Below are 16,664 nucleotides of genomic sequence, written 5' to 3' on the forward strand. Positions count from 1 at the left end.
GCAGGCGGCCCAGTGTTTCGTTAGTTCGAATCCTGGGCGCGGACATGGCACTGCTCATCAGACCACGCTGAGGCAGCGTCCCACATGCCACAACTAGAAGAACCCACAACGAAGAATACACAACTATGTACCGGGGGGCTTTGGGGAGAAAAAGGGAAAAATAAAATCTTTTAAAAAAAAAAGAAGAGTGACAATAGAGAACCTTATTGGACATTCATAAGATTATTTTTTAAAATTTGATTAGATTATTTTTACAGGTGACATACAAGATACAAATTTCAAATAGCACACAGAGAAATACAGTGAGAAGTTTTCTTTCTACCCTAGTCTGTGGCAACTAATTTCTCTCCCAGGAGAAAAGAATTGTTTCTACTTTTTGTGGAAACTTCTATAGAAAGTCTCTGCACATATGGTCAAATATATATATATTGCTCAGAACTTCGCTTTTTTTCGGTTACTAATACTCGTGGGACTGTTTCATAACACTACCTGTAGAGCTGCCTTTTGTTCCAATGTATGGATGTACTGTATTTACTTAACCAGTTCTCTATCAGTGGACATTTAGAGATTACAACTTAAACATCACTTGGTGGGGAGGAATGCTGAAGAGGAGTTTTACTGGCTGACTTGTTTTTGCTAAAAGGAATTAAATCCATACTATTCTGGCTTTCTCATTAGGAAAGTTTTCCTATTCTTCAAAAAGGAATGTCAGTATTTGTGGATGAGTCAAATTATGTCCCAGGGATAGCTTAGTGAATACATCTCTGACTCATTTGATGCTTCCTGAACAGAATTTTGCAGAAAGCGCCCTCCCCTTGCCTACTGTGTCCAAGAAATATTTGTATCAACAAGTTTCTCTCCTGTTCCTTTTCTTACTAAATGCCAGCTAAGTCCAACAGGGGGCGTGCCGAGTCTTTGTGCCCTAGCTTTATGAAAACCGGCACCCAGAAATGGTGTCGAACAATCCTTCCCAGAGGACTTCATTCCGTTTCAGTGAAAATCAGCAGCTTCTCTTCATTTGGAATTGCATTCAGCATGCCATTGCTTGCTTTCAGGGTCGATGCTCTGCATTTTCCATTGCTCACTCTATTTGCTGAAAAGCACACTGTTCCATTGTGTGCTTTCAGCTGCTGAGGCAGTCTGTAAAAGGGCTAGAGAGGTGGAAACAAACAACACTTTGGCCCAGGGAAATAACACCAGGATACAACCATGTCAGCAGCTGGAATTTCACAGCGCTCTATCGTATTTCTCCATCCATCTATTCATTCAACCAAGTGTGTGACTCCTTACCATAAGCCTGCTACTGGGCTGTGACTTCAAGGAGGATGAACCAAAGCCCAGTGCCTCCTGTTGAGAAGCTTATAGAGCAGCAGAGACAGATGCATAGTTTCTGATACAATGTGGAAGTGGCTCCAGCAGCTCAGGAAAGGTTGTCACTACTTCCTGGGAGAGTGGGGAAGGGTTCACAGGTGGAGGGTCTCTAGGTGTAAGAGAGGAGGAGGGGTGCACCCTTTCCCCCTCCCCGCAGTAACATGAGGTGTGAAAGTGCTGAGGTGGGAGTGGAGATAGTCAGGCATTGCTCCTCTCTTATCTGGTTCTGCCATAAGTCCTCTCAGTTTACATTTAGGGACATCCAGCAAGATGTGAGGGGCACAGCATGCAATATGTTCCATTCAGTTTTGGATGTGTGCTGAGAGAGATCCTAGGGAGACAGCGTGTTTCGTTAATAATAAACAGTTAGGATGAATGATGTGTCTTCACATCAGAGAAACCATCTGGCACGGAAAACCAGTCCTCAGCAGCTGGCTCACAGCTGCCACAGACAGCAGTGAGGCTTTTCTGGCAGGATTTAGAAGCACTATTCTTGTCCCTCTGACATACATGAAAAGAGCCTATAGTATTTGTATAGTTCTCTTCTTCAAAAATTCCTTCCTTTCTTCTCCTTCAAACATTAATATGTAGGGTAACTTTCCTAAACCAGAAAAACAACCACAATCACTTATTAAGTACTAGTTTATGCACAGTGTGGTGCTAGAAACCATTCAAAGGACACAGCGAATTTGCTGTGGGGTGAGAGAGTCTCAGGGAAGCAGCAATTTGGGCTTAAAAACAGAAAACATTAAAAAATAAATTAATGAAAATGCCATAAAACGTCTCCTCCTCCTCTGCCTTCAAAATGCACTGGTCTCTTTCATCCTAAAAATAAAAACAGAAACAAGCACACAAACAAACAAGAAAAGCAGTCTTAATTGGTTGTACCTTCCTGTCTCCTCAAGGTTAAGTCCATCTGTTTTCTCCTGTCCAAATTTCACTGTTTTCTAGAGCTGCTGCCATACATCATCCCTCACCCTCCATTTAGTCCTTAAACTTCTGCAGTTTACCCAAAAAGGTGGCCTCCTCTCTACTGAAAGAGCACTTAAAAGTCACTAATAAACTCCACATTCCACCAGCGATCTCCTTTTCCAATTCTATTTGGACACTGCCAGATTTAGCACTGCTGACCGATTTGTCCCTAAGACTCTCCCCTCGTGGCCTTTTGGGGCTGTATTATTTTTATTTATTTCTTGTCCCATTTGATAGCTTACTTTTTCTTCCTTTCATTTTCTTTAAAAAAAAAATAGCCTTTAAAACTACTCAAAAAGAAAAACAAAAAAAGACCCAGCTCTATTGAGATGTAATTCACATGCCATATAATTTACCTATTTAAACTGCACAATTCAATGGTTTTAATATACTCACAGAGTTGGCAACCACAATCAATTTTAGAACATTTTCATCACCCCCAAATAAACACCTGCCAAATAAAAAATAAATCCAGACTTGGTGAAGAGACACTTGATTCGAAAGGATTGTTGTGCGGGAAGAAGGCGACTATTGCAGTCAGGGGAGTAATTGTAACAGAGAGAATGCTGTGACCACTGTGACCATAGGTCTGGAAGGGTCTCAAGGGCCAGGCAGAAAGGAGTTTTCTTTCACAGAGAGGAGTAAACGAAGCTAGAGAGAACCAGGCGCAGGGGATGGGACGAAAGCGTGGCTTGATCGGAGAGCAGATGAGAGAATGTTTTTTCCTGCAGCCAGTCTATCCTCAGGAGGGTTTGTGTGCTGGCTCAGGCCAAGAGTGGGCCAAAGATCAGGGGCCTGGAGGAAGGAGAGAAGCTTAAACAAAATTTGGTTAACAAGCATTTTGTTCTGTGTGATCAGTGGAGACAAGCAGTTCAGTTAATCATTTATGAGGCAAAGGACGGAAACATGGACAGTCTGGGTCTGTCTCTACCACAGGTAAACAAGAGGGGCAGCCATGAGTCATAGGGAGAAGGGTGGTTCTTTGCAGTAAGCTATTTTCCAGAACACAAAAGAGTAGGGAAATTCCTTTAAATTTCAATGTTTTCCAGGCACACAGAGCTCAGGTAAAATTCAACATTGTCACCCCATACCCACTAGCTGTCACTCCCCATTCCTCTCTTCTCTCAGCCCTTAACAATCACTAAACTACGGTCTATAGATTTGCCTATTCTGGACATTTCATATAAATGGAATCATACAATATGAGGCCTTTCGTGTCTGGCTTCTTTCACTTAGCATATTTTCCAAGTTGATCCATGTGGTAGCATATATCAGGACTTCGTTCCTCTTTTTTTTTTTTAATTTTAATTTTTCCTTCTTCTCCCCAAAGCCCCCCAGTACATAGTTGTATATTTTAGTTGTGGGTCCTTCTAGTTGTGGTATGTGGGACGCCGCATCAGTGTGGCTTGAAGATCAGTGCTAGGTCCTCACCCAGGATCTGAACGGGCAAAACCCTGGATGCTGAAGCAGAGTGTGCGAACTTAACCACTTGGCCATGGGGCTGGCCCCCAACTTCATTCCTCTTAATGGCTGAATAAAATTCTATTGTATAGATATGCTGTATGGTATTTATCTATTCATCAGTTGATGGAAATTTGGGTTGTTTCCATTTTTTAGCTATTATGAATAATTCTTCTATGAATATTCATGCTATTTTTCTTTTTCGGGTGTTTTTATTTTTGAGGAAGATTAGCCCTGAGCTAACATCTGTGCCCATCTTCCTCTATTTCATATGTGAGATGCCTGCCACAGCATGGCTAGATAAGTGGTACATAGGTCTGGCCCCGGATCTGGGCCGGCGAACCTGGGCTGCCAAAGCAGAGCACGAGAACTTAACTGCTATGCCACTGGTCTGGCCCGTCCTACTATCCTTTTACATTAAGCTCCTGCTACTCCAGTTTGCTTGATAGACCCTATTCTGAAGATATGTTATAAGCATCATCCCCTTTGCCATCTTCTGAGTTATTGTTTCTCTCTGTGCATGTTTGTTCTCTCCAACGAACTTCTTATAGGCCAGGATTTCTTTGAAACTGATTCGGCACCTGGGAGAGTTTGATATAGTCAAAAGGCACTCGGTTTAGAATTATGGCTTGAAATCAATGAATTATGGAATGTTAGATCAGTAAGGGACCCTAGTGTGCAATGTTCTTCCAAAATCATGTATCAGCTTAGGGACCATTAAGTGTTTTTCAGATGAGAAACTAAGGCCTAAAGAGGTGGGGCAAATAAATGGATACTTGATTCAATGCGAATCATTTTAGAAAATGAGTTAGTAGAGTTTAAATTCTGGAATAGTAAACCATTTTTAAAAGGAATTCAACTTCATTATTTCCTGTTGTGTATAGTCAGTCTGGTCACAAAAGTTTTCCTAGTAGAGATTATGCTTAATTTTCCTGTAATAAACAAATAAATGGAATTTGAAATGAGATTTATTTGCATACTAGCAATACTTAGCCCAAGTCCTCCTATTAAAGAAAGATTAAATTTTTGTAATGTTCCCAGTATAATCTATAGGCAGAACTGGTGGCAACAATGAGCTTCTCCTAAGTAACTTGGAAATATGGCTATCCTTTGAGAGTTTAACAATTTTAATTAACACATAATATGAATATTCACAACGTCTCTAGACCCAAGGAAATAATGACTTGCTTGAGTCTAATCAGAAATATTAGCAAGCTAAAGACCAAGATAGCAGGAAAACTTTATCCCAGTTCTAACTGAACTGTAATAAACAATCCATTTATCCAAAAAGATAGAGGAGGGTACCTGTTAATTTAATATTTGGTTAACTGACTGCATAATCTGATTAGAGTAGATTGTGCATAATCTATTAGAGTAGGAAAAATCCATTTTACACTAACCATCTGCTGAACAGAATGTTTATTCATGACTCTGTCTCCAAATTGCTGTATGATTTCAAGCAAACGACTTTCCTTCTCTTAGTTCTTCACTTCTCTCTTAGCTCTTAGTTTTTCCATCTGTAAATGAAGAAATAGGAGTAGATGATTTCTTTTTTCTTTTCTTTTTTTTTTTTTTTGAGGAAGATTAGCCCTGAGCTAACATCTGCTGCCAATCCTCCTCTTTTTGCTGAGGAAGACTGGCCCTGAGCTAACATCCATGCCCATCTTCCTCTACTTTATATGTGGGACACCTACCACAGCATGGCTTGCCAAGCAGTGCCATGTCTGCACCCAGGATCCGAACCGGTGAACCCCAGGCCACCGAAGTGGAATGTACGAACTTAACCACTGTGCCACCAGGCTGGCCCCAGGAGTAGATGATTTCTGAAGTTCTTTCCTTCTGACATTCTTTGACTCTATGATTCTAATCTTTGATAATTCAGAAAGCCCTCTGGGCTCTTACAGTACTTCAGAAAAATCATTTTGAACATCATTTATTCAAGCAAACATTTAACAGATAGTTATCAGGTGCCTATAAAGTGTTAGTCCTGGTGCTAGGAGATGGGGACCAAAGGGATGGTCCTTGCCATCAGGAGCTTATAGTCTAACATGGGAGCTGGACATGTACCACAACAGCTACAATTTAATGGGATGATGGCCATGAAAGGCAGCATATAGATGGAGCAATGGGAGCACTTGGGAAAGAGTGCTTACATTTACATAAGGGAGTTGGGACATTTCAAAGGAGTTGAGCTGAGGCTCGAAGAATGAATAAGCATTTGCCAAGCAGAAAAATGTAGTGAAGGGTCGGGATTCTAAGCAGAGGAAAGATCTTGGTAAAGGCAAAAGGATGTCTGAGCCCTCATGGCTATTTCGCATGGCAAATAGCTTGTTTACTGAGGCTGGAGTATAAGATGGTTGGAGGCAGAGAGACTAAAGGTGAGGCTAGGCAGGAGAAAGTCACCCAATGACGGAGCATCCTGGAAGTCAGGTTAAGAGGTCTGGACTTTATCCTAAAGGTTAAGGATTTTAACCAAAAGAGGGAGAGGAAGTGATTTGCATTTTAGAAAGAAAACTGATTTGAGGAAATGTAAATGATAGTTTGGAAGGGGTTGAGACTAGAAGCAGGGAGCTCTATCAGGAGGCCGCTAAAATAGTCCCAGCAGCAGAAGATGACCATCTAACTAAAGCAGTACAACGTACAGAGAGGGAAGAGAATTGACGGGAGAGCTCTATAGGAGGGAAAATCAATGGGGCTTGGTGGCTGATTACATGTAGACAATGAGGGAGAGTGAGGAGTCTAAAAGATTGCAATTTTCATTATCTAGGAGTACAGATGTAGAAACCATAGCAGATTAGATTAAATATATACTAATCCTATTCTATTCTCTGGACAATGCTTTTAAAAAGAAATTCCTGATGTTAGTTTATTTATTTATAATTGATCTCTTTCTTTATATAAGTAGAAAAGCATGCATAAAAAAGTATTGTTAATTTACTTTTCCAGCTGTTCGATTTCAGGTAATACACATCAAATATGTTTAAATCCATGAGTGCATCATGATACTAAACAAACAAAACACTCCTTGGAAATCACCTTTGGAAAATACTAGCGAACCAATTTATTATTCTGAAAATTGGAAATAAAGGGAAATAAGTAAGCATTTATCCTACCTTTCCTGTTTCAATTGTACCTCAGGGAGACCAAATAGTTGGTGTGGGAAGGTTCTTAATTATAGAATAATTTCAGCTCACAAATGAAGATGGAATGATAGAGTGAGAAAGTCATCCTTTTGTAGCCTCCAGTGAAATAATGATCTAGATAATGGTCATTAATCCCTGCTAAGACTATTAGGTGGAAACTGATGGGGATTCTACGATTGTTATAGCAGATTAACAACACTTAAACTTATTCATTAATCTTTTTGGGGGGAGGAGGAGAAACAGTCTATTCCTTCTTTTGTTTATTGAATGCAGATTCAAGACAATGTTTTGTTTTGTTTTTTCCCCCACTCATTAATCTTAATGTCACAAAAAGAGAGAGGATTGACGTTATGTGTCCGGGTGTGATAGGAAGTACACACCAACACCTACGAAGTATTCTTGACAAAAAACAACAACAAAACAATCAAACCTGAACCTGATCAAGTGTCCAGCTTAACTATCAGTTTATAGGAAATATAGGGGTCAGAGAAATATGTTAAACAACACTGTAGGAAAGCAATTAGTAAAATCTGGAGGTGGGAAATTCTACAAGACAAACAACCCAGTTTCCCCAACAAACAAATTGCAGAGAGAGAGAGAAGGGGGAAAGAGGAAGAGATGATGACGATGGGGGAAGTCACAAAATTAAAAGAGAATTTAAAAGGCATTAAAAAAAAAGCAGGGCCAGCCCCAGTGGCCTTAGTGGTTAAGTTTGACTTGCTCTGCTTCAGTGGCCTGGGTCCAGTTCCTGGGCACGGACCTACAGTACTTGTCTGTCAGTGGTCACGCTGAGGTGGTAGCCCACATATAAAAAGAGGAACATTGGCAGCGGATGTTAGCTCAGGGTGAATCTTCCTCAGCAAAAAAAAAAAAAGAAGAAGAAGAAGAAAAGAAAAAGAAAAAACCAGTCAACCAATTACAACATATGGATGTTATTTAGATCCTAATTCAAAAGAACAAATTGTAAACAAAAAAGGTTTATGAGGCAATCAGGGAAATTTGAATACTGATTACATATTTGCTGATGTCAAGGAATTAGTAATTTTTTTTTTTTGGTGAGGAAGATTGGCTCTGAGCCAATCTTCTTCTTTTTGCTTGAGGAAGATTGTCCTGAGCTAACATCTGTGGCAATCTTCCTCTATTTTATGTGGGATGCCACCACAGTGTGGCTTGATGAGTGGTACTAGTTCTGCACCCGGGATCCAAACCCGCAAACCCCAGGCCACTGAAGCAGAGTGTGTGAACTTAACCACTATGCCACCAGGTCTACCCCAGGAATTATTAAATTTTAAGGTGTGACAGGGGCAATGTGGTTATGCTTTAAAAATCATCCTTATATTTAAGAAATACAGGGGCTGGCCCAGTGGTGTAGTGGTTAAGTTTGCGTGCTCTGCTTCAGTAGTCCAGAGTTCGCTGGTTCAGATCCCAGGTGCGGACATATGCACCACTCCTTAAGCTGCAGTGTGGCGGCATCCCACATAAAGTAGAGGAAGATTGGCACAGATGTTAGCTCAGCAACAATCTTCCCCACAAAAAAGAAAGAAAGAAATACTGAAATATTTACAAATGAAATGATATCACATCTAGGATATGATTTTAAATAATCCTGAGGGAAGTGGATAGGGATAGAGATGAAACGAAGTTGGCCATGCTTTAAACATTGTTGAGGCAAGGTGATAGGTACATAGGGATTTACTATTTTGTCTACTTTTGTCTACAACTCAACTTATTCATAATAAAAAATACTAAGGTTGTTTTGAGGATGAAATGTATTCGTATGTGTAAATGGACATGTCAGAATGATTGACACACCATTGGTGGCAAGAAATGTGCATGACGCTTTTCTCTTTCATGCACTTGAACAAATCAAGAACTGGTATTTAAGAAGACTTTCTGTTAAACCCATTCTGTTGCACATGAGAGGACCGCCCCCCCCTCCCCCCCCTTCCTATCAACTTCCTGGTTAGAACCGAGACCAGATCTTTAAAACAAGACACTCTTAACAAGCATGGTAAGCGTGTTTCGCAGCTATGCACATTTAAGCAAAACCATTTCATTTGTGGAATCTGGCCCCTTTCCCAGGAACAATGTTTCCATTTCACAATGTAACAGAACAGGAAGAGTGTGAACTCTTGTTTGGATATAGATTCCGTGTGCTCCACTGGGATTTCCTAATTTCCATTGTGCTCTGGGTGTGAGAGTCCAGCTGTGCGTTGGTGGAGTGACTCATTTTTCCACCAAGACACATATTTCTATGAATCTCAGGGCCTGCTGACGGTGTGAAAGAGCAGGCAGCACGGACTTAGTTCCTGGATCCATCACATGACTTAAGAGAGATGATTTAAAGTTTTTCCATGGGCTTAAATTGAAAGAGGCAATTCAACCATTCAGATAATTCATACTCCAATACCTTTAGTGTTTTAAAGTGGTTATTAAGATTAGCTACTCGATAGCACAAAGGAATATAAAGGAAAGAGAAGCATAATCTATGTCCTTTGGGTGTTTAATAATCTCATTGAGGAAATAAATACAAGAATAAATACAAGAAATAGAAGGATTCCTAAATAAGTAAATGATATCGAATACAAATGTATGTAAAATACATCCATCAATGTTTAGGAGCCCTAGGATAATAGAGTGATCAAAATGGGAAGAGGCTATCTGGAAAAAATGTCATTTACAACATTTTAAAATTATTTACAGACAAGTTGTTTTTTAAGGCAAAAAAGATTATTTTTTCTCTGAACCATTTGAAAGTAAGTTGACAACCTGAGGTCTCATGATCCCCAAATACTTCAGTATGTATTTTCTACAAACAAGAACATTCTGATACATAACCACAATACAACCATCAAAATCAGAAGATTAACATAAATACATACCACCATCTGGTTTTCAGCAGCCTATCAAATTTCATCATTTGTCTCAGTAACGTCCGTTATAGTTTAATGATCCAATCTGAATTAAGTTGTCGCATCTCTTTAGTCTCCTTCAATCAAGGGAATAGTTCCTCATTCTTTCCTCGACTTTCATAACTTTGACATTTTTGAAAGTTACAGGACAGTTGTTATGTAGAATGTTGCTTGATTTGGGCTTGTCTGATGTTTCCTTGTGATTGGATGTAGGATATTTATCTTTGGCAGGAATAGCAGGAAAGGGATGTTGTGTTCTTCTCAACGTATCCTATCAGGTGGTCCACGATTCTGATTTGCCCATTGCTAGTGATGGTGATGTTAACCTTGATCACTTGGTTAAGGTGCTGTCTGTCAGAGTTTTCCAATGGGAAGTTGCCCATTGTATTTTTGTCATCCATAAGTATTTTGTAAGGTGGTATTTTGAGGCTAAATAAATATTTCATATTCCAATTTCTAAAAAAGCACAAACTACCACAACTCACCTAATATAAAACAGTTTAGATAGCTCTATAACTGTTAAAGAAATTTAATTTGTAATTTAAAAGTCTCAGAAAAGGAGATAGCCACATCTAGATGGTTTTAGTGGAGAATTCTACCAAACATTTAAAGAAGAATTAACACCAATTCTACATAATCTTTTCCAGAAAATAGAAGACAAAGGAAGCCTCATCAACCCATTTTATGAGATTAATATTACTGATATCAAAACCAGACAGACAGTACAAAAAAAGAAAGCTATAGACCAATATCCCTTATGAATATACATGCAAAAGTTCTTAACAAAATATTAGCAAACAGAATTCAGCAATATGTAAAAATAAATTATATACATGACCAAGTAGGGTTTATTCTAGGGCAAGGCTGTATTCAAAATTCAGTCAGTGTAATCCACCATATTAACAAGGTGAAGAAAAACCACATGATCATGTCAATTGATGCAGAAAGTGCATTTGGCAGAATTCAACACCTATCCATGATAATAACTCTCAGAAAACTGGGAATAGTGGAGAATTTTCTCAACTTGATAAAGAACATCTTCAGAAAAAACCCTACAGCTAGCATCATATTTAATGGTGAAAGACCACATTCTTTCTCTCTAAGATGGGAAACAAATAAAGGAGGTCTGTTCTTATCACTCTTATTCAATATAGTGCTGGAAGAACCAGCCAGCACAATAAAGAAAAGAAAACGAAAGGGAGACAGTTTGGAAAAGAAGAAATAAAACTGTGCCTTTGTGCAGATGGCATGATGATCTATGTAGAAAATCCTAAGGAATGTATTTTAAAAACTTTGAGAACTAAAACATGAGTTCAGCAAGGTTACAGGATATAAAATAAGCATGCAAAAATCAATTGTATTTCTACACCGTAACAGTGAACACGTGGATACTGAAATTAACAATATAATTCCATTTACAATTCCTCAAAAAGATGAAACACACATTAATCTAACAAAATGTAAAACAAAGTCAGTTTTGTTCATTAATAACTTTTTAAATAAAATCACCCAGTCTGTTAAAATTTTATTAACATTTAAATTTATAATTTTTCATGATATTTTCCTGTTTTACATTTCTTCAGTATTTGTCGTTAAAACCAATTCTCATTCTTACTATATATATAGTCTTTCTCTCCCTAACTTTGCCAGAAGTTTTCCTATTTTTATTGATATTTGAACAGAACTAGCTCTTATGTTTGTTATCCTTGAAGTCATGTTGACTTTATTAATTCTTTTTTTCTGCTGTGTCCAGGTTTATTTTGTTGTGTTTTTAAACCTGTTGAGTTATGTTTATTTAATTTACTTTAATTCTTTCTTGTTTGATAAACACATTTAAATCTATGATTATTTTTCTTGTTCTCTGAGTGCAACTTTCGTGATATCCCCTAAAATTTGACATGTAATGTTGTCTTTATTAAAAGATGGATCTTCAACTCAGTCTTAAAAGAAACAATTTGCAGGGGGGTTGGCAGAGTCACTCTCAGTGGACAAAGCAGGCAGAGAACGGACCAAGTTAGTCACGAGCACGAAAACACCTACTCATCCTTTAAAACTCAACTCAAATTTCATCCCACCTGTAAAGTTTCCAAAGTGCAGTTAGTAACGCCTTCATCAGTGCATTCACAGTACTATCTATATTGCCAAAAAAATCCTGATTGTACTATAGATTCTGAGTTTCTCGAAGTTGGGGCCCTTGCTTAATTTCCTACACCTAGGCCTGAGTCATATCAAGTACAAAACTTCGTATTGAATGAAAGAATAAAAGAGAAGCATGTAAAACTTGACTGGAAATCTCCTAAAATTTACTTAATTCACAGATTTTACTCAAATCTAGTCTTGTCAATAGCTATAAATATTGCTAAAAAATGTTAGGGTCTCAAAGTATATTTTTTAAGTAGAAATAATTTTTCACCTGCATTCATAATCTCTAAAACGCTAAGCGAAAAGAAACTTGTGATGATAATAGGGCTCAAGGCAGCATCCAACTGAAAGTTCCCTCTTGGATAACTTTCTGCTTCCCCTAGGAAAATGTTTCTTCTCTGAAAACCACGTATACTTTCCCTGTAAGTTTCCAGCAGGCTCCCTTCCTCACAACTCCCCCCTTAAAATACTACACAAGCCTGGTAAACTGCTTTTATAAAACAAAAACAACTCAACTGTTGTGCATAGCGATCCTCAGCCTTAAATAAGTTCGTGATTACAAATGCAAATAAGTCACATCAGTCTGTCACAAGTTAAGGAACTACATTTCCAGTTTTGTTTTCTTTCTTTTAAAAATATTTACTAAGTATTTGTTGAATGCCAGGCACTCAACTAGGTCATGGGAATACCACAGTTCAGGTTAGATCTATTCCTTGACCATCAACTAGATCCTCTCTACTGGAATTTTCCAATGTATTTCTTTACTCCAGGTCTCACCTCCTTTCTCCAAGTCACTAGAAACCCAATACAGAAACATTTGCCGGATTCTCTACTTCAGAAATTTCTTTGAACTAGTTTCTTGTTTTCCTGGGCAAATATTTCTGGTCTCATGCCACAGAGAGGCTTCTCTGCCCTGTGTCACTAAATCCTTTCCTTTATTCTCCTCTCAAATTTTCTCAATTTTAATTCTTTAAGAAGCCTCTTTCCACGGCTTTCTTAACTCCCACAAGTTAAGAGGCTCCTCGCCTCATGTGTTGGTCACAAGAATCTTGAGGGCTGCATAAATATCACATGCCTTAGGCTCATTCATATCTCCTTGGGGATGTAATCAGTAGCAGAGGTAAAGAAAGCTGACATTCCTTAAGCTTCAAAGGAAGCCTCAAAATCTATTATGACGAGATTTTTACTTTTTACCAAAAGACTTTTAAACATTGACAGGCTTTGAAAGTAAACGCAGTGTTATTTTGAGGAACTCAGAATGAACCCACAAAAGGGACTACTTCTACAGAAACAAACCACCAACCAATCTTTCAAGAACGAGGGTCAAGGTGATTATATGTCACCTAAAGTCTGTGGCAGGAAAATTCTCCCACACAACATTCAAAGCAGATCCTTGGCAGAATAGTTTAATAATTAGAGTTCGTTTTTATGCAAAAGGGAAAAACAAAAGAAATTATTTGACTAGACAACCATTAAACTGAGCTATCATCATCTTAAAGCATGCAGACAAGTGGAGGTAAAATTTTAAGTCAAAATTTTACAGTTTGATGCCAACTCCTTGCAGGTAAACCGTAGGAAAATTACGCAGAGCAAAATTTCCTTCTCAAAATTGGTAAGGGAAATGTACTGGGTTGAATAATTTCCTCAAAAATTCATATCCATCTGGAACCTGGGAATATGTTCTTATTGCAGAAGTGGTGTAGATGTCATCAAGTCAAGATGAGGTCATACTGGATTTAGGTGGGCCCTGCTCCAATGACCAGTGTCCTTATAAGAAGAGGGAAATTTGGACACACATACACACAGAGAAAAGAACACCGTGTGAAGATGAAGGTAGCAATTGGAGTGATGCATCCCCAAGCCAAGGAGGGCCAAAGACTGTAGACAACCACCAGAAGCTAGGTAGATGAGTGAAGGACCCTCCCTAGAGTCTTGAGAAATATCCTGTCCCTGTGGACACCTTGATTTCACACTTCTGTCCTCCAGAATTGTGAGAGAACAAACTTCTGTTGTTTTAATCCACCCAGTTTGTGGTAATTTGTTTGGTAGCACCAGGAAATTAATACAGGAAGCATATGGAAAAGAGAGACACTTGAACAAATATGTATTTCAAAACACTTGGTTTAACTTTAATACCCTCCTCTAGGCCCCATCTAGGAATCTAAGTTGGATGAGCAAACATCAGCTGACCTTTCACTGGTGGAAATTTGGACAATTGCTGTGTATTCATTCAAACTAAAAAATGAGAGGAAAAGGAGGAAAAAATTTTATTTTAATCATTCTGATACAGTGACAATTCTAATAACGTTTTGAGACTGCTAAATCACTGCCTCTGTTCTCTGCTTTGTCTTGGTAGTGAAGCACTAGTTTGTGTAGCCGTTGTTTAGACATTTTCATGGATGCTAGGAATGGCTCAGTTTAGAGACCCAGAGCTGTAGTGGTGGCTAAGCCTCACGTGGACCTGCTCACGTCTTCTGGGGCTGTGTGGTCAACAGCACTTTATACTTGATCCTGTTGGACATAGGCTGTACTTGTTCAAGTGACAGAATGGTTTTAGCACAACCTCGAAGATCCTTTTTGTCTTCTTTCTTTCCTAGAGAAGTATACAGGTAACTATAGATAAAACCGACATAAATGCCTGGGTATTCTGGATCAAAATATTTCAATCAGTGTTGGGCTAAGTTAGTGTTTTTGCTACCAGGAAGAGAACAAAATCTGATTTTAGTCTAATATTAGTACTATTTTTCTTCTATTTGATTAGCGTTTGTCTCCTTCTCCTCTGAACAAACCTCTACTCATTTTTCAACGCCCTTCTCAAATGTCAAGTCTTCTTAAAGCCTTCCCCAAGGTCAGACAGGATTAATAACTCTCTTCTTTGGGTTTCCATAGACTTCTGTTCTACTTGCTGCCATGTTATGTATATTATAGTATAGATAGTTGTTTGTCTCCCCAATAAACTGTGAGCTCCGTGCTCATCTTTGCATTTCCAGTTTCTAGCATTATGCCTGGTATAAAGCCTGTGCTTAGCAGATGTTCACTGAAGGAATGATGGAATTTTTGAGGACTGAAAGCTATTTATAAAAGTATTCTACACTGAATTTAAAGAGCATTTTCCTCATAGGTGTGTTCCAATTTAGAGTAACTTTGAGAACTGCAAATGGAATTCAAACATCAGCACTACTATTCTACTGAACTTGATGATCCTGCGAAGTTTTCACTGACTCCACACACATTTTCTGATTCTAGCTTCTGCTCTGACCCTTTCCCAGCTGTCCCCTCTTATCCCCGTTACAAGAATACAAGCATCTATCACGAGCTCTCTGCCCCACAGAGAACGAAGTCCAAAAAATGAACCAAGTAGAGAAAGGCAGGATGTGATCATATTCCCTTTTGTTTGATATCTGTGTTCTTTTGTTGATCGTAGATTTCTATTAGGAGGCCCCCATTTCTTTCAGGATCATCTATCTACTCCTTGATTCAAGAAATGGTACTTACTTCTGAATGAATAGGCCCAATGCTAGGGAGAAAAGGAGTTTATAGTTTGGTAATAGAAAAAAAAAGTCAAGAAGTACTGTGTTTTATAAAGGAGATACAGAAAAGTCCCATGAGAGTTCCAATGAGGAAAATGAAGCTCAAGGAGATAAACTAACTTCTCAAATTTACACACCTTGTAAACATTAGAGCTGAGATTTATTCTTTTTACACTTGATATCAGATGGAATAAATGGAGGAAATGAAATTCAAACCTAGTTCAGCATGGTACAAAAGCCCGTGGTCTTCTGCTACACTACACCATGCTGCCTCCCATAGGCTACTGCTTTAGCTGTCTGAGATAGGCAAACGGACCTGTACTAGGTTATCAGCAATGAAAATAAGAAGGATAAAGGGGTAGGGGCAAGAATTAAATGCAGGACACACAATTAGCACAAGATGGCAACTGACTAAATGTGGAAAAAAAGGGAAAGAATGGAATTGAAGATTGCTTAAACTTGGAGCTGGGGTAACTAGGAAAACAACCATGCCATTAGCAGTATTAAGCATTTCAAGGGAAGGAACAGCTTTTACTCAGTGGCAACTCTAATCCCTCAAAACTCCGCTCGCACATCACCTCCTTAATGTAACCTTTTCTGACATCCTCAAGTCCACTATACAGTATTTTGTATCTCAAGAATAATAATGATGATGATGATACCAATTTTTCAATGCAGACTGAGTGCCATACTTGTACTAAGTTCCTTTTATTCCTCACTATAACCACATGAAATAAGTACTATTATTAACTCCATTTTACAGAGGAGGAAACTGGGGCTTACAGAGTCCTAAGGTTGCAGATATTAAATGGCAGATCAAGATCTGAATTCAGGTTGGTCAGAAACAGCACTCTTAACAGAAGCAGAACAGCGCCATATTTAAGAACACGGGAAATGGGGCCAAACTGGCTGGGTTTGAATCCTGCCCTGCCATTTACTAGCTGAGTGACCTTCGGCAAATTATTTTGCCTCAATTTCACCATATCAGCTGTTAAACGGGGACTATAATAGTATCTGCCTCCTACTATTGTTGTGAGGCTTAAACGAGTTCATTTTTATAAAGCCCTTAGAAAACTGCCTGGCACAAAGAAGTATTAGTCATTGCACTCATCTCTCTCTCTCTGTCTCTTATA

This window comes from Equus asinus, chromosome 13 (genome assembly GCF_041296235.1).
Source record: "Equus asinus isolate D_3611 breed Donkey chromosome 13, EquAss-T2T_v2, whole genome shotgun sequence".
Taxonomy (NCBI): Eukaryota; Metazoa; Chordata; class Mammalia; order Perissodactyla; family Equidae; genus Equus; species Equus asinus.